The following is an 8,093-nucleotide window of genomic DNA, read 5'->3' on the forward strand; positions in this document are numbered from 1 at the left end:
AATTAGAACAGTTGAGCTTCTAAATACATTCAAATTTGACTAAAAGTTATATTTTTCCTAAAGTGGTACTATTTTTTTCATCCAAATTGTAAACTAAATGTAAAGAAATAGCACCATGGAGGTCTGTTATTATTCAAAATATGCCAGACTAATCATTACAGCATCTCTGGCTTTTGCTGTTCCAAATGTCAGAGAAGTCAGAAACATTTCATCTGTTTGCCTCAGTTCCTTCACATCACTCTGTTGTAAGTACACAGAGCAGATATCACACACACACACACTAAGTACTCTGAGACACAGAAGGGCTGTGTGGCTTACCAGTGGTTACAGAGTTGGCTTTCAACAGTACTGGAACAAATTCACACCTCCTTTTGCAATTCTCCTGTTCTTTACATTCAACTTTATTATCCATGTTAACAATGCAAGGTAGAGGCTGTAGCAGTAAGAAAAGGTTTATACATTTTAGGCATTAAATGTAGAATGGTACTTCCATACTGCGTTTATGTAATTAGATTGTCATGCAGCCTACATCTAATTTCAGTTCTTTGCTTAAAACTCACTCAATTGCTCAAAAGTTCTTGCTACTTTAAAAATGTAATGATTGAATAATTCTGCTTTAAGTAGCAAAAATGTTTAATTTGGACAAACACTGATAAGAAAAAGCAATGGAAGACAGTAATAGGGCAGTCAATGCCAAGTGAAATAAAACAATTGTGCCAGCAGTTGGACTGCCATATGGAAAAATGAAACCTGGTTTCATAACTAGGATGGAAAAAAATCTGTCAAGCGTTATTTTTGATGCATATTCATGACCCGATAAATTGTGTTAATTGCTAAAAGAATGAGGAGTTAACCAAGAATGGGTTTATTGTGATAGAAATGGAATATGTTAAGAATCGCAATACAGTTTAGGAAATCTATATAGGTGGTAGTTAAGATTTTGCCTTTGTTTTTTTTTTCCCCCTTAGAACTGGCAGGGGAAAAAAATAAGCTTTGTTTCATCCTTATTAAAATATATTTTCATATGTCTTTTCTACATTTATAACAGAAATATCAGAACTGTTGAGCCATTTAATATGAATTTTATTCTGTTTCATATAAATAAATAGATATGGGATAAAGGCATATACATTAAATGAAGAGAATTTTGAGCAATGTTCCAGGTTATGTTGTTCTGGAGAGTATTACCTGCTGCACACCTCCAACCATATATAAGATACTTTTCTTTTTTTGTTGTTTTTTTGTTTTTGTTGTTATTGCTGGCTTTTACACAGAACATAGGAACTGTTAAGATTTAAAGTCCAGACTAATGTGAACACAATAATTTTAGACTCACATTTCCAATTGCCACCTTTCAAACTCTCCAATTCAAGTCAAATGTAATTTAAAACAACCAATTTTACACACAAACCATGAACGCTGTTTTAAGTGCTAGCTTTCAGCAGATTATAAGAGGCAAATTTAACAGAACAAAGACATAAAAGCTACTAAGGAAATAGTTCCTGTTTTGTTTGTTTTTTAATAGACAGGGATAAATAGCAAACAGATTATACACTACAAAAAATGTTGCCACTTGAGTACTAAATGAAAGCAGTATTTCAGATACGCTAGCAATTACCCAAAGCTTTGGCTCGATCTACCTGGATAGCTCATAAGATCCATTCAAGGAAAACTGTGTTGTAGGAGCAGTCCTAGAATAATCTTTTAAAAGTTCTCTATTCTCATTTCCTAGAACTATTATATATTCTCACTAGGTTTTCCGAACTTCATACTAACCTAGGAAAGCTTTTTAGAATTTCCAGATGAGTTGAATGACCTAGCCTCAATGACGTAGAATCAACTACCCTTCTTCTGTGATTTCAGACAATTCAAGATCTGTTTTAGGCATGATGGCTTCAAGGTTATTCCGCGGAGCTGGAGCGCTGGGCGCGCATGCCCTAGGGACCTGCGTTCCCAATGGAGTCGCCGCAGTGCGGTCTATGGCATCTGGAGGTGGTGTTCCTACTGGTCATGAGCAGGCGACTGGGCTGGAGAGGGAGGTCATGCTGGCCGCATGCCAGGGACCAGACCCATAAAATGTTTGCCCCAAAGGCAGCCTCGGGTAGCAAGGAATACCCTAATTTAGTCCCCTCCATCACCAACAAGCAGATAGTGGTCTACATCCTTGAAGAGGACAACTGTGCTGTTATCTGGTTCTGACCACACAAAGGCCAGGCCCAGCAATACCCTAGCTGTGAAACCCATTACAAGCTGGTGCCCCACCAGCTGGCCCACCGACCCCTTGCACTAACTCACTCAAAATGTGGGGTACAGTTTCTTCTTTCCAATAAAGACTAGCCATTACATTGGCTCCTCCTCCAAAATAAATAAATAGATTTAAAAATAAATAAATAAGTAAATAAATAAAGATCTGTCTTTCGGTATTCTAACGTGGAAAAGAAAGTCATGGCATCATCAAGAACATAAGTAAAGCTGTTTAAGTTGAGACATCATGTTTATACAAATTAAAATTTTGTCTGTGAAATTACCATATACAGATTTTTGTCAGAGACGTGCCTACTAGCACAATTATGCCAGCCTGAAACGATAAGGGATATGCACCAAACAAATTGTACAAACCAACTGATGGTGCGTTATCCATTAATGTATCCTAAACTTATTCAATAATTTTCACTAGTAGTAACCTCTGGGGTGAAATTTTTTTTCCCATTTGCTACCATAATAAAGGAAAATTTGAAATGTAATATCAATGGAAGAATAATACAATATGAAAATAACAGTACTATTTTAAAACAAAAAATTGCAGAATAAGTAATAAGTAACCAATTTTTAGAAGTGGTTGCAAATTATACAACTTTCTTAATAATGAATCAATTTTTTATTACATACCATTTTTGAATGTGATATGGATTTATATCCTCTTTACATGGATCTAAAGCATAGACAATAGATCAAACTGGTTCATTATTGTGAAATCTGGCACTTACAAAACTACCATGTGGACAAAGCACTGTAAGCCCTGTGTTTTAAGGCCAATGCCTGATACCATGTAGAAAACCAACACATACACTTTTTTGCTCAAACAACAGTGCTGGACTGAATTGCAGGGAAGTTAGTTTCTTTACTCCAGTACCTCTTAATGCTGTGTCAACGCTCAGAAGAATATAGGTTACTAAGTGTATTTTTTAAAGGTAAATTTTTAATTTAATATTGAAAACAAACCAAAGATGAAATTATATGCATATTTCAAGAGGTGGTAAGATAAGCTAATAATCACAAAGATAATAAAATATCCACAATAAGTACTACTATTTATCAAGCAGCCAGGAAGTGTCAGGCAATGTAAAAACTACCTTACACTTATTATCTCATGCAATATCACAACTACTTTAGACATGAGGAAATTCGTTTCCAAGTGACATTCAGGAAGCTTTAACAACTTATTCAAAGACACATGATTAAGTTAAAGAACTAATATTTGACATCAGGTTTACTGAATGCCAAACACATGTTTTTTTTCCTCTATTCAATATCCCTTTATTTATGTAAACAACATGTAGATTAACACAGTAAATCCAAGCTGCAATTGGCATTCAACATGTTTGTTTCTCTGATTTCAATTTTCATGTAATATGGCTAAAAAGTAATTTTCCTTGAGTAAATTCAGCAGCAACTATGATAATCTATCCAAGTAAGATGAATTGCATATGTAGTAATACATTTTCTAACATTGTATATGATAGTTAGTCCTTTAGTTGATATCAAGGAAAGTTACCAGTTTTAATTGAGAAAAACAAAGAATAAGTCTTATTCCACAGTATAATGAAAAGAATACACAATGTGACAAAAACAAATAATACCCCAATATGAACATATACCATGTGCCAAAAAGTTTTCAAAACTCATCTAGTACACAAAAGTGTATTACAGAATACAGGAATAAAAATAGTTATGGTGACTAGAAACTAATTGTATATTGATTCTGAGTTATTCATTTTTCAGATTGTTCCGTTATTTTCATTTTGTCTAAGAACGCTTATTGATTTTGTTTACTATCTTTCCTTACATGTATTAGAATTTTAGTTTACAGGCTCATTTAATGCACTTTTAACTTTTCTTTGCTGCTCATTTTTATCTATTACCACATTGTGATTGTGCAGATTTTTTCATTTTTTTAAACTGACCATTCTGACTGGTGTCAGGTGATACCTCATTGTAGTTTTGATTTACATTTCTCTAATAATGAGCATCTTTTCATGTGCTTCTTGGCCATCTGTATGTCTTCTTTGCAGAAATGTCTATTTAAGTTTTCTGTCCATTTTTTGATTGAATTGTTTGTTTTTTTGATATTAAGACACATGAGCTGTTTGTAAATTTTGGAGATTAATCCTTTGTTAATCGTGTCATTTGCAAATATTTTCTCCCATTCTGTGGTTTGTCTTTTGGTTTCTGTGGGTTGTCATTTTGTTTATGGTTTCCTTTGCTGTGCAAAAGCTTTTGAGTTTAATTAGGTCCAATTTGTTTATTTTTGTTTTTATTTCCAGTACTCTGGGAGATGGATTGAAAAATATATTGCTGAGATTTATGTCAAAGAGTGTTCTGCCTATATTTTTCTCTAAGAGCTCTATAGTATCCAGTGTTACATTTAGGATTTAATCGATTTTGAATTTACTTTTGTGTATGGTGTTAAAGACTGTTCTCATTTCATATTTTTACATGTAGCTGTCCAGTTTTCTCAGCACCATTTATTGAAGAGACTGCATTTCCTCCATTGTATAATCTTGCCTCCTTTGGTGTAGATTAATTGACCATAGGTGTATGATTTTATTTCTGGGATTTCTATCCTGTTCCATTGATCTATATGTCTGTTTTTGTGCCAGTACCATACTGTTTTGATTATTGTAACTTTGTAGTATAGTCTGAAGTCAGGGATCCAAATTCCTCTAGCTCTGCCCTTCTTTCTGAAGATTACTTTAGCTATTCAGCATCTTTTGTGTAACCACACAAATTTTAAAATTTGTCCTAGTTCTGTGAAAAATGCCATTGGTAATTTGATAGAGATTGCATTGAATCTGTAGATTGCCTTGGGTAGTATAGTCATTTTGGCAATATTGTTCTTCCAATCCAAGAACATGGTATATCTTTCCATCAGTTTATGTCATCTTTGATTTCTTTCATCAGCGTCTTATCCTTTTTGGAGTATAGGTTTTTATCTCCTTAGGTAGGTTTATTCCTAGGTATTTTACTCTTTTTGATGTGATGGTAAGTGGGATTGTCTCTTTAATTTATCATTCTGATCTTTAGTTGTTAGTATATAGAAATGCAAAAGATTACGGTATATTTAATTTGTATCCTGCAACTTTACCAAACTCATTGATAAGCTCAAGTAGTTTTCTGCTAGCATTTTTAGGATTTTCTATGTGTAGTATCATGTCATCTAAAAACAGTGACAGTTTTACTTCTTCTTTTCCAATTTGTATTCCTTACATTTCTTTTTCTTCTCTCAGTGCTGTGGCTAAGATTTCCAAAACTAAGTTGAATAACAGAGGCGAGAGTGGACATCCTTGTCTTGTGCCTGATCTTAGAGGAAATGCTTTCTGCTTTTCACCAATGACTATGATGTTAGCTATAGGTTTGTCATATATGGCCTTTATTATGTTGAGGTATATTCCCTCTATGCCCACTTTCTGAAGAGTTTTTATCATAAATGGGCATTGAATTTTGTCAAAAGCTTTTTCTACATCTATTGAGATGATCATATGTTTTTTATTCGATTTGTTAATATGGTGTAACACACTGATTGATTTGTGTATATTGAAAAATCCTTGCATCCTTGGGATAAATCTCACTTGATCATGGTGTATAATCCTTTTAATGTATTGTTGGATTCAGTTTGCTAGTATTTTGTTGAGGATTTTTGCGTCTATGTTCATCAGTGATATTTGCCTGGAATATTCTTTTTTTGTGTGGTATCTTTATCTTGTTTTGGTATCAGGGTGATGGTGGCCTCATGGAATGAGTTTGGGAGTATTCCTTCCTCTGAGATTTTTTGGAATAGTTTCAGAAGGATAGGTGTTAACTCTTCTCTAAAGGTTTGATATCAATACAATTCGCCTGTGAAGCCATCTGTTCCTGGGCTTTTGTTTTTTTTGGGAATTTTATAACCACACTTTCAATTTAAGTACTTGTGATTGGTCTTTTCATATTTTCTATTTCTTCTTGGTTCAGTCTTAGGAGATTGTACCTTTCTAAGAATTTGTTCATTTCTTCTAGGTTGTCCATTTTACTGGCATATAGTTGCCTGTAGTAATCTCTTAAGATCCTTTATATTTCTGTGGTGTCCATTGAACTTCTCCTTCTTCATTTCTAATTTTATTGCTTTGAGCACTCTCCCTCTTTTTCTTGATGAGTCTGGCTAAAAGTTTATTGATTTTGTTTATCTTTTCAAAGAATCAGCTGTTAATTTCACTGTTCTTTTCTATTATTTTCTTTGTCTCCATTCCATTTATTTCTGTTCTGATCTTTATGATTTCTTTTCTTCTACTAACTTTGGGTTTTGTTTGTTCTTTCTCTAGTTGCTTTAGGTGTAAGGTTAGGTTGTTTGTATTATTTGTGATCCTTCTTGTTTTCTGAAGTAAGATTGTATTGCTTTAAACTTCCCTCTTAGAGCTGTTTTGCTGCATCCTATAGGTTTTGAATCATCATGTTTTCATTTTCTTTTGTCTCTAGATATTTTTTGATTTCCTCTTTGATTTTTCAGTGATCCATTGGTTGTTTAGTAGCATACTGTTTAGCTTCCATGTGTTTGTGTTTTTTATAGTTCTTTTTCTTGTAGTTGATTTCTAATCTCATAGAGTTTTGGTCAGAAAATATGCTTGATATGACTTCAATTTTCTTAAATTTACTGAGGCTCACTTGGTCTCCCAGCATATGATAAATCCTGGAGTATATTTCATGTGCACTTGAGAAGAATGTGTATTCTGTTGCTTTTGAATGGAATGCTCTATAAATATCAATAAAGCCCATCTGATCTAATGTGTCATTTAAGGTCTATGTTTCCTTGTTAATTTTCTGTCTGGATGATCTTTCCATTAATGAAAGTGGGTGTTAAAGTCCTCCACTAAATTGTGTTACTGTCGATTTCTCCTTTTATGGTTGTTAGCATTTGCCTTATATAATGAGGTGCTCCTATGTTGGGTGCATATATATTTACAACTGTTATATCTTCTTCTTGGAGTGATGCCTTGATCATTATGTAGTGTCCTTCTTTGTCTCTTATAACAGTCTTTATTTTAAAGTCTATTTTTTCTTATCTTATAGGAGTATTTCAACTTCAGCTTTCCTTTGATTTCTGTTTGCATGGAATACATTTTTTCATCCCCTCACTTTCAGTCTGTATGTGTCCCTAGATCTGAAGTGAGTTTCTTGTAGACAGGATATATATGGGTCTTGTTTTTGTATCCATTCAGCCAGTCTATATCTTTTGGTTGGAGCATTTAAACCATTTACATTTAAGATGATTATTAATATGTATGTTCTTATTGGATTTTGTTACTTGTTTTGGATTTGTTTTTGTAGGTCCTTTTTCTTCCCTTCCTCTTTTGTTATCTTCTCTTGTGATTTGATGACAAACTTTAGTTTTGTGTTTGGATTCCTTTGTACGTGTGTGTGTGTATCTATTGTAGACTTTCAGTTTGTAGTTACCATGAGGTTTTAACATAGCAATCTACATATAAACAAGGATGCTTTAGTTGCTGGGCTTTTAATTTCAAATGCATTTCCAGTATCCTGCATTTGTGTTCTCCTCTTCTCACACTTGCTGGTTTTGATAACATATTTGTGTGCAGATGATTTCCGATCTTTACCGTATGTTTGCCTTCAATGGTGAGCTTTTTCATTTGTAATTTTCTTGTTTCTAGTTGTGGCCATTTCTTCTCTGCCTAGAGAAGTTCCTTTAGCATTTATTGCAAGCTGGTCTGGTGGTGCTGAATTCTCTTGTCTTTTGCTTGTCTGTAAAGTTTTTGATTTCTCCATTGAATCTGAACAAGAGCCTTGCTTGGTAGAGTATTCTTTCTTTTAGGTACTTCCCTTTT

At 33.7% G+C, this 8,093-nt stretch overlaps 1 pseudogene; it reads left to right on the plus strand.

The window, feature by feature from the left end:
* The first annotated feature begins 1,889 nt into the window (after positions 1–1,889).
* Positions 1,890–2,337, plus strand: LOC117200853 (cytochrome c oxidase subunit 5B, mitochondrial-like; annotated as a pseudogene).
* The last annotated feature ends 5,756 nt before the right edge of the window (positions 2,338–8,093 follow it).

The sequence above is a fragment of the Orcinus orca genome, chromosome 4 (genome assembly GCF_937001465.1).
Source record: "Orcinus orca chromosome 4, mOrcOrc1.1, whole genome shotgun sequence".
Classification (NCBI taxonomy): domain Eukaryota; kingdom Metazoa; phylum Chordata; class Mammalia; order Artiodactyla; family Delphinidae; genus Orcinus; species Orcinus orca.